The 10,660-nt window shown below is 42.1% G+C and overlaps 1 long non-coding RNA gene across 1 annotated transcript; it reads right to left on the reverse strand.

Annotated features, from left to right (window-relative positions):
• Positions 1-1,212: 1,212 nt before the first annotated feature.
• LOC138664456 (uncharacterized) lies at positions 1,213-7,598 on the reverse strand. Its single transcript, XR_011318349.1, has 2 exons — positions 7,076-7,598; positions 1,213-1,719 (listed from the first exon to the last, which is right to left on the reverse strand). It is a non-coding gene; the product is annotated as an uncharacterized lncRNA (long non-coding RNA).
• Positions 7,599-10,660: the final 3,062 nt, after the last annotated feature.

A 10,660-nucleotide genomic window follows, 5' to 3' on the forward strand; every position in this document is an offset into this window, starting at 1 on the left:
TATGAACACACACACAAAATGCGCCACACACTACCACGTGCTTGAACACATATACCACCCTCAGCACACATTTCACCACACATACACCAACCTCGCCACATAAAAGTCGAAACACAAAAGTCGCCGCTCAAAACTCGCCACACGCAAAACTCGCCACATGCAAAAACTAGGCTCACACAAAACTCTCCACAAGTGCAAAACTCACCTCATGGAAAACTCGCCACACGCGGAAAAATTGCCACATGCACAAAATTTGCAACACATGCAAAAGTTGCCTCACACAAAACTTGCACATACTCAAAAGGCACCACACATAAAACTCGCCACGCGCAAAACTCGCCATGCGCAAAACTTGCTGCACACAACTTGCTACACTAACCTGTCACATGCAACTCGACACACAAAAAGTTGCTACACACATGTTGCCACACAAAACTTATCTCACAAAAGTCGCTACATGCATGTCGCCACACACAACTCAACACACACAACTTGACAAACGAAACTCGCCCTAAAACACACACAAGTCTGGTATTATCCTTCAAAAATAAAAATCTGATTAATAAGCAGACAAACTGCAAGAGCAACAAATGTACCATATAGGAAATACGGCAGCTGTCAGTCACATGACCTGTCTATTATGTGTATGTGTGAGCTAATATATACTGCCAGGGGGAGGGCTTCCTGTTGGCTGGGGATTTATCAGGCTGCCAATTTATCTTACAAATACTGAGGTAAAAATACTGAGCAAATAACGTGTTAACAAGGTCTAATACAGGAGATCACACGTATATACTGTTAAGTCCTTCTCAGTCCCTGGCTTACTAGAGGTAGGGATCCTGAGTAAATGACACGCAAACAAGGTATTGTGTGATCATATACAGGGGAAGCCCAGGAGCACATCTCTCTCTCTGGGCTTTGCCCTCCCTTTATATAGAAAAGAATTATACTTTTACAGACATGCGCACAAGCGCTCATATTTCACTATCTCTTACATAAACAATCTATACCAGTCTTTATCAGTAGAAAGTTACATCATCTGGAAGGTGAATAAAGGCTGCTATTGAAAGAAGGAATGCACACATGATTACTTCCATAAAAGGAAATGTCAAGTCAGCAGAAATGTATCTTGTTGTAAGCGAGATTTCTCAGGAAGAAGACAAGATGGATTGTTTTAGTTCAGTCTGATCTCCACAATTCCCCCCTTTGACATTTTCTTTTATTTATTTTATTACCACAGGGCCAAAGACAAAGCCTTTATTTGGTATTACACATGTACATGCTTGTATTCAATAAGAGAATCAAATCTAGTATTAATTCTTCCGTTTAACTCTCGCAACCTTTTCTTTGTTTTGCAATAAGTAATGGGTACAGATCCAACAATCTGTCAGGGTTTGTGTATTGTTTAACAAGTCATGCACTAATTTTCTATGATGTTGTACGAATCTATTGTTCAAAGGGGCTAGAGAATTCAGTCTATCCCACGCCTCCGTTGAGGTTATCATTATTAACATCAATATCATGAGTTTATACTGCTTTTCTTGCAATGGCTTGCATGTATCCATGATGCCTTTCCTTCAAGCTTGACTGATGTAGGTGTTGTCAACAGGACTTGGAAGGGTCCGTCAAACCTTGGTTCTAGAGCCTTTCTGGTGTGTCTTTTTACATAGACTTGATCACCTGGTTCCAACTTGTGACTTCCTTCTGTGTTGTCAGGATCTGGAAGGGAAGCAAAAACTTGTGCATGCACCTTAGTTAATTGTTTCTGAAGATTTTGCACATAAGAAGTCAATGACTCAATATTTAACACAAGTTGCTGTGGAAAATAACATCCTAAATTGGCAGTCCTGCCAAACAAAATTTCATATGGAGACAGTTTAGTCTTACCCCTTGGGGTATTGCGTATTGAGTAAAGGGCCAGTGGAAGGCATTCTGTCCAAGGCTTTCCTGTTTCAGCCATGGCTTTCTGTATTTTTAATTTTAAAGTTCCATTCATGCGTTCTACCTTACCAGAACTTTGAGGATGATACGGAGTGTGTAACTGACTTTCAACACCCAACATTTTCAGTACATTTTGAAATATTTCTCCAGTAAAATGAGTACCCCTATCTGACTCGATCACTTCAGGGAGACCGTAACGGGGTATCAGTTCGGCAACTAGCTTTACAGCAGTGTTTTTAGCTGAAGCCTTCCGAACTGGATAGGCCTCTGGCCACCCCGAGAACATGTCCACACATACCAACACATACTCATACCCATTACTTTTTGGCAGCTGGATAAAGTCTATTTGTAATCGCTGAAACGGGTAGAGAGGTCGGACGTGGTGCTTCATAGGGGTCTTTGCTGTCTGTCCGGGATTATGTGTCAGGCATATAGCGCATGCAGCACAATAGTCTCTTGCATAGTTGCCAAAACCTGGAGCCAACCAGACTTGCTTTGCCAGTAGTGTCATTGCATTTGCAGACACATGAGTAGGGTGGTGCAGTCCACCAACTACAATCGGATACCAGGCTCTAGGTAGACATATTAGTCCATTTTTCTTCCAAATTCCCGCTTGTTCTTCTGCCCCTTCCTTTTTCCACCTGTCCCTCTCCTCTTCTCCTGCATCTTCCTGTGCTTGTCTCAGTCTATCTTCAGTATTTTCTGTGAGGTTTACAGTATGAACCTGTTGTAAGGGTTTGACTGCTGCTGCTTTGGCTGCTTTATCAGCCCTATCATTTCCCCTAGATTCCCTAGTGTCGAGTCTCACATGTGCAGCTACCTTGATTACTGCTACTTCTTTTGTTTCTTGTGCAGCCTCTAAGATCTGTTTGATCAGAGAAGTATGTTTTACAGGTTGTCCTGACGCTGTCATGTAACCTCTAGCTCTCCAGATTACTCCAAAATCAAACACAATACCATGTGCATACCTAGAATCAGTGTATATATTAGCTGTCTGGTTCTCAGCTATTTTAAGAGCTTCAATCAATGCTGTTAGTTCTGCTTCTTGTGCAGACTGTTTCGGTGGAAGTGGTTCTGCTTTGAGAGTTTCAGATTCTGACACAACTGCATACCCTGTATGGAAGTTACCTGTGTCATCTGCAAACCTACTACCATCTATAAACAGCTCTAAATCTGGATTTTGAAGTGGTGTTTCGGATACATTGGGTAAGCCTACCGTTTCTTGTAAAATGAGCTCTGTACAATCATGTGTGTCTGTAGGGAAAAAATTTGTGTGTGTATCAGTGTCCTTATTCCCCCCTTCAGACTCGAGAGGTAGCAGTGTAGCTATATTGAGAGTCTGAAGCCTAGCAAATGTGATAGTAGAGGGGAGCAGCAAAGAACACTGAAGCCGCAAATGTCTGGCCATGGAAATGTGTTTTGGTTGGACCTGGTTTAATATCCCATAAACATCATGTGTAGTTTGAACTGTGAGTGGATGCTCTAGGACAATTTCTGATGCTTTGTCCAACAATAGTGAGACAGCAACAACTACACGTACACAGGTTGGCGCTGCTCTAGCTACGGGATCTAACCTTGCTGAAAGATATGCAATTGGTCTTTGTTTCCCTGCATGCTTCTGGGTAAGAACTCCTGTAGCATGGGAATCAACTTCTGCAGCCATAAGCTGAAATGGTTTGGTGTAGTCTGGTAGCCCTAACGCTGGAGCTGAAACAAGGGCATCTTTTAATTGTTGGAACGAAATCTGACCTTCTTTTGTCAACAAATAAGGTTCACTTTTTACACAGTCATACAGTGGTTGCATTAGTTGACTGGCATGTATAATCCATTGTCTACAATGAGACACTATTCCTAAAAATGCTCGTAGCTGTTTATGATTTCTAGGCTCATTCATCTGTCTTATTGCTTCAGTTCTTTGTGGTGTAAGATGCTTTTTACCTTGAGAAATGCAATGACCTAGAAAGACCACTTTGGTCTGACAAACTTGTAGCTTTTGTCTATTCACTTTACACCCTTCTTTTTCTAAAAAACATAGTAAACTCACAGTGGACCTTTCTGCAGTTTCTAGATCTGGGCAGCAAAGTAGTAGGTCATCCACATACTGCAAAATTACTACCTGTGGTTCGGGTTCAAACCTCTGAAGGACTGTTTGTAGGGCATTTGAATAAAGAGTAGGGGAGTGTATCATTCCCTGTGGAAGGCGTGTCCACGCCAACTGTTTGCCCTTAAATGTAAATGCAAACAAATGCCAACTATCTTGGTGTAAAGGAACCGAGAAAAATGCATTTGAAAGATCTATTACAGTAAACACTTGAGAACTGGCTGGTATCTGTGATAGTAACGTATGAGGATTGGGTACAACTGGGGTGATTGGATCTAGAACTTTGTTTATTTCTCTTAAATCATGTACCATACGATATTTGGGCATAGAACTCTTATCAAGAGTTCTCTTTTTGACTGGATACAGAGGAGTGTTAGCAGGTGATTGTATCTCTACCAAAACCCCTTTCTCTCTATATCCCTCTATCTGTTTTGTAATCGCTAGTTCCTGCTGGGCACTCACAGGGTATTGTCTGAGCTGTGGGAGAACAGTTCCTGGTTGCACAGATAGTTTTACAGGAGAGATATGCAATAGTCCCACATCGGTGTCACCCTGTGCCCACAGTGTTTCTGGGACCGTTGAGAGGTCTAGATCTGTGGTGTACTCTTTTTCTTCAGCATAATCCTCAAAAGCCTGAATTCTAACATATTGTTCTAATGTTTCTGCATCATCAGGGATAGTCAGTATAACTGTGCCATCTTCCCTAAAATTGATGTTAGCTTCTAATTTCTTTAGGACATCAGTTCCTAACAAACATGTTGGGGCACCTCTGGCATACAAAAATCTGGATGCAAAACATTTAGGTCCTAATGAGACCTCTAGGGGCACAGTATATGGCAGTGTTCGAATTACCCCATCATAACCCTCAGCAAAAGTTGTTTGTTCTGAAATATCTTCCGGATTCGGAAGAAAATCTTGATTCAAAATTGAGGAAGTTGCACCTGTATCTATCAAAAATGGAATCTCTCTCCCCCCCACATTCACCTGTATCATAGGTCTTCTAGCTGGTAGGGAAGTTTGTAACACATCGAGTCAATCTGAATCTGGTATGGGACCATCTATGATGGTAGATTTCTGCTGGTTGTCCGTTTGGGGAGGGTTATTTCTGGGAACAAATTTGCCTGACTTTATATCTGCCAACTTCTTCCTGCACTCTCTTTGGAAATGACCTGGCTTTTTACAGTAGTGGCAAGGAAAGTTGTGTCTCACTCTTCCTCCTGTATTAGCTTGTGCTATTCTAACAGGCTTACGATTCTCTCTCATATCCATGACTATTCCTAAACATCGTTGTTTCACAATATTTGGTTGTTCAATTGTTCTCCAATCTGGAGTAGAGGATTTAAATTTTTCTCTGATTTTCGGATCTAGCCCCTCTATTAATTGTTTTGTAAAAAGTCTCCTTACTGAAGCATCAGTCAAATCCAATCCTTCATCCCTAAAGCTATTTTCTAATTCTTGACTATATTCTTCAATACTTTGCCCAAATTTCTGCATAATCACACCCGTAGATCCCCTTTCCCTCTGTTTTTCTCTCATGAAAATTATTAATGCCTCTGTGAACTGGGTACCTGATGCTTCTGTCTGTAAGGCACCCCCTTCTGCCACTGGTCTATTGGGCTGTAGGTGTGTCAATAATTCCTGAAAAAGTCCGGGGGACATTTTCATTCTACATAATTCTTCCCCGTCCGCCCAGACCCCAGCATGAGTCTGCATGATTTGTTGTATGTATTGTGCAAATCGGATGGGATATTGAGTGGGATCAGGCGCATTATGCAGGAGGGACATACCTTCAGCAGGGGACCAAGGAAAATACTGTCGGGTCTGGTGATATCTAGTTCCCATTACCCCGTCAGCACCAGGTTCCCTAAAGGGTCTTGGTACTACCCTAACAGGGGCAAGTACAGCGCCATGTCTAGGTGTACCACAGACTAGGCAATCATTTCTCCAATCTGGATTTTGTTGTCCACAGTGTGAACATACCCATCCTCCTACCCCACCAAGATTGGGATACAAGGCTGGAAATTGTTTTCCTCCTTCTGCTCCTCCAGATGGTACAAATGATTGGGCTTTTGGATCTAGGTAAGGTGGTGGGATTATGTCACAACTTTTTCCCTTCCCCATAATCCATTTGGAAGTGTCTGGATCATACTTCCAATTCTCCTCTTTAGCTGTTTTTGAGACCTCTATCATACAGTGTATGATTTCTTCCCACCCATTGTCTTTGATAATTCCACCTCGTTCTTTACTCAGTCTTTCCCATTCAGTGCTAAACATAAGTGCTTCTGAAATTCCCAATTTTTCTCTTACCCTTCTAATCTGACTTCTGACTGTCTTCCCACATCTTTCCTGTATGATATCTGCTGCTTCCACTTGTCCTAAGACGGTTTTTGTCTGTTTATTTCCCATTTTTCTTTTTTTTTTTTTCAATATTAGCTATTTCTACCCCAGGTGACGTTTGGACAATCACTTATCCTAGGTGATGTCTCGTTGCCTTCTCTCCTAGGGAGCTAAAATATTGAAGGGCTGATCTGCTCCATTCTTTCTAATGTGCAGAATGTACATAAGTGCTATTATGCACGCAAACAGACCCAGCAACACCATACAGATCACAAAACTTTCTGTGTCAGTTAGCATACTTGTCCCAGGCTCATGGACCCGCGTCCTGGGCTCATTCTATCAAACCTTATCCAGAAATGAAGGAGGTTAAGCACTTAAATGAGAGTCAAGCATGGGCGGAGGTCTCCCCGAAAGGACGCAACCACATGACCCAGTTAGGCTGACTTCCGTGTATAAGGCTTATACCCCAACTATTTCGGCTTATTTTTCTACGCACTTTTGCTCTTCTTTCACAACATACCACAACCTTAACACTGTTCACACACTGCCAGGGACAGGACTCATAAATCTATACAATATAGTAACCCGAGTTTTATAGGTATCTACTCACTACTAGACTAACCCAGCGTGACACGGCTCATAGAGATCTTTCGGATAATACAAGGCAGATAAAAGAGAACTAATAATGTCTCTTACCTGGCCAGGTTTTTCAGTTCATTTGCCGTCCATTATCCCAGATCTCCGTTGTCCGTATCCGCAGGTGAATCTCGAGCAAATACTCTCATCTCGGGTCCCCGTTCGGTGCGCCAAAGAAATGTTAAGTCCTTCTCAGTCCCTGGCTTACTAGAGGTAGGGATCCTGAGTAAATGACACGCAAACAAGGTATTGTGTGATCATATACAGGGGAAGCCCAGGAGCACATCTCTCTCTCTGGGCTTTGCCCTCCCTTTATATAGAAAAGAATTATACTTTTACAGACATGCGCACAAGCGCTCATATTTCACTATCTCTTACATAAACAATCTATACCAGTCTTTATCAGTAGAAAGTTACATCATCTGGAAGGTGAATAAAGGCTGCTATTGAAAGAAGGAATGCACACATGATTACTTCCATAAAAGGAAATGTCAAGTCAGCAGAAATGTATCTTGTTGTAAGCGAGATTTCTCAGGAAGAAGACAAGATGGATTGTTTTAGTTCAGTCTGATCTCCACAATACTATATACAGGGGAGATGACACACAGATATATATTATATACAGGAGAGATGACACACAGGTATATACTATATAGAGGAGGAGATGACATACAGGTACATACTATATACAGGAGGAGATGATATACAGGTATATACTATATACAGGAGGAGATGACACACAGGTATATACTATATACAGGAGCAGATTACCTACAGGTATATACTATATACAGGAGGAGATGACATACAGGTATATGCTATATATAGAAGATGACATACAGGTATATACTATATACAGGAGGAGATGACACACAGATATATACTATATACAGGGGAGATGACACACAGGTATATACTATATACAGGAGGAGATGACATACAGGTATATACTATATATAGGAGGAGATGACATACAGGTATATACTATATACAGGGGAGATGACACACAGCAGGCATATACTATATACAGGGGAGATGACATACAGGTATATACTATATATAGGAGGAGATGACATACAGGTATATACTATATACAGGGGAGATGACACACAGCAGGTATATACTATATACAGGGGAGATGACATACAGGTATATACTATATACAGGAGATGACATACAGGTGTATACTATATATAAGGGAGATGACAAACATGTATATACTGAGGTGAAAATGAGAGGTGTGAGGTGAAAATGAAAAGGTGTGAGTGCAAAATGAGAGGAGTGAGGGAAAATAGTGGAGTGATCGGAAAATGACAGATGTGAGGTCAAAATGACAAGTGTTAGGGGGGAATGAGAGGAGTGAGGGAGAAAATGAGAGGTGTGAGGGAGAAAATGAGAGATGTGAGGGGAAAATGAAAGATGTGATTGGGAAAATGAGAGGCATGATGGGAAAATAAGAGAAGTGAGGTGCTATAACTAACCACAGATATTTACTATGCCCAGGCAACGCCGGGCTCTTCAGCTAGTCTAATATATAAAGCTGAATGTGTATGTGTGTGTATGTATGTATGTCCGGGATTGGCATCTGCACCGTCGCAGCTACAGCCACAAAATTTTGCACAGTCACACGTCTGGACCCCGAGAGCGTCATAGGCTATGTTGTGAGGTGAAATTTTAACCCCGCGCTTTCCAATTCACCAAACAATTTTGTCCCTATCTACATAATGGGGAAAAAAGTGAAAGGAAAAGTGTTGGAGGCGTCGCAGCTACAGCCACAAAATTTTGCACAGTCACTCGTCTGGACCCTGAGAGCGTCATAGACTATGTTGTGAGGTGAAATTTTAACCCCGCGCTTTCCAATTCACCAAACAATTTTGTCCCTATCTACATAATGGGGAAAAAATGAAAGGAAAAGTGTTGGAGGCGTTGCAGCTACAGCCACAAAATTTTGCAAAGTCACACGTCTGGATCCCGAGAGCGTCATAGGCTATGTTGCGAGGTGAAATTTTAACCCCGCGCTTTCCAATTCACCAAACAATTTTGCCCCTATCTACATAATGGGGAAAAGTGAAAGGAAAAGTGTTGGAGGCAAATTGACAGCTGCCAGATGTGAACAAGGGGGACTTAAAGAATGAGAGCGATGGTGCCAAAGAGTATATACCGTACAGTTGCTAAGGTGGGGCCCCGACATGGGATACTCAACACACACGGGGATATGAACACACACACAAAATGCGCCACAAACTACCACTTGCTTGAACACATATTACTCTCAGCACACATTTCACCACACATACACCAACCTCGCCACATAAAAGTCGAAACACAAAAGTCGCCGCTCAAAACTCGCCACGCGTAAATCTCACCACATGCAAAAACTAGGCTCACGCAAAACTCGCCACAAGTGCAAAACTCACCTCATGGAAAACTCGTCACACGCAAAACTTGCACACGCGGAAAAATTGCCACATGCACAAAAGTTGCAACACATGCAAAAGTTGCCTCACACAAAACTTGCACATACTCAAAAGGCACCACACATAAAACTCGCCACGTGCAAAACTCGCCATGCGCAAAACTTGCTGCACACAACTTGCTACACTAACCTGTCACATGCAACTCGACACACAAAAAGTTGCTACACGCATGTTGCCACACAAAACTTATCTCACAAAAGTCGCTACATGCATGTCGCCACACACAACTCAACACACACAACTTGACAAACGAAACTCGCCCTAAAACACACACAAGTCTGGTATTATCCTTCAAAAATAAAAATCTGATTAATATGCAGACAGACTGCAAGAGCAACAAATGTACCATATAGGAAATACGGCAGCTGTCAGTCACATGACCTGTCTATTATGTGTATGTGTGAGCTAATATATACTGCCAGGGCGAGGGCGTCCTGTTGGCTGGGGATTTATCAGGCTGCCAATTTATCTTACAAATACTGAGGTAAAAATACTGAGCAAATAACGTGTGATCGAGGTCTAATACAGGAGATCACACGTATATACTATATACAGGGGAGATGACACCCAGATATATACTATATACAGGAGAGATGACACACAGGTATATACTATATAGAGGAGGAGATGACATACAGGTACATACTATATACAGGAGGAGATGATATACAGGTATATACTATATACAGGAGAGATGACACACAGGTATATACTATATAGAGGAGGAGATGACATACAGGTACATACTATATACAGGAGGAGATGATATACAGGTATATACTATATACAGGAGGAGATGACACACAGGTATATACTATATGCAGGAGCAGATTACCTACAGGTATATACTATATACAGGAGGAGATGACATACAGGTATATGCTATATATATAAGATGACATACAGGTATATACTATATACAGGAGGAGATGACACACAGATATATACTACTAGCTATTGAACCCGTTCTACGCCCGGGTGGCGAGCATTTATATTGGTATATGGTCTCCATCCTGGTATGTGCTGCTCCATCCTGCGTCCCCATCCTGTCATGCGCTGCTCCCATCCTGCGTCCCCATCCTGTCATGCGCTGCTCCCATCCTGCGTTCCCATCCTGTCATGCGCTGCTCCCATCCTGCGTCCCCATCCTGTGATGCGCTGCTCCCAT

Source organism: Ranitomeya imitator, chromosome 2, assembly GCF_032444005.1.
Source record: "Ranitomeya imitator isolate aRanImi1 chromosome 2, aRanImi1.pri, whole genome shotgun sequence".
NCBI lineage: Eukaryota > Metazoa > Chordata > Amphibia > Anura > Dendrobatidae > Ranitomeya > Ranitomeya imitator.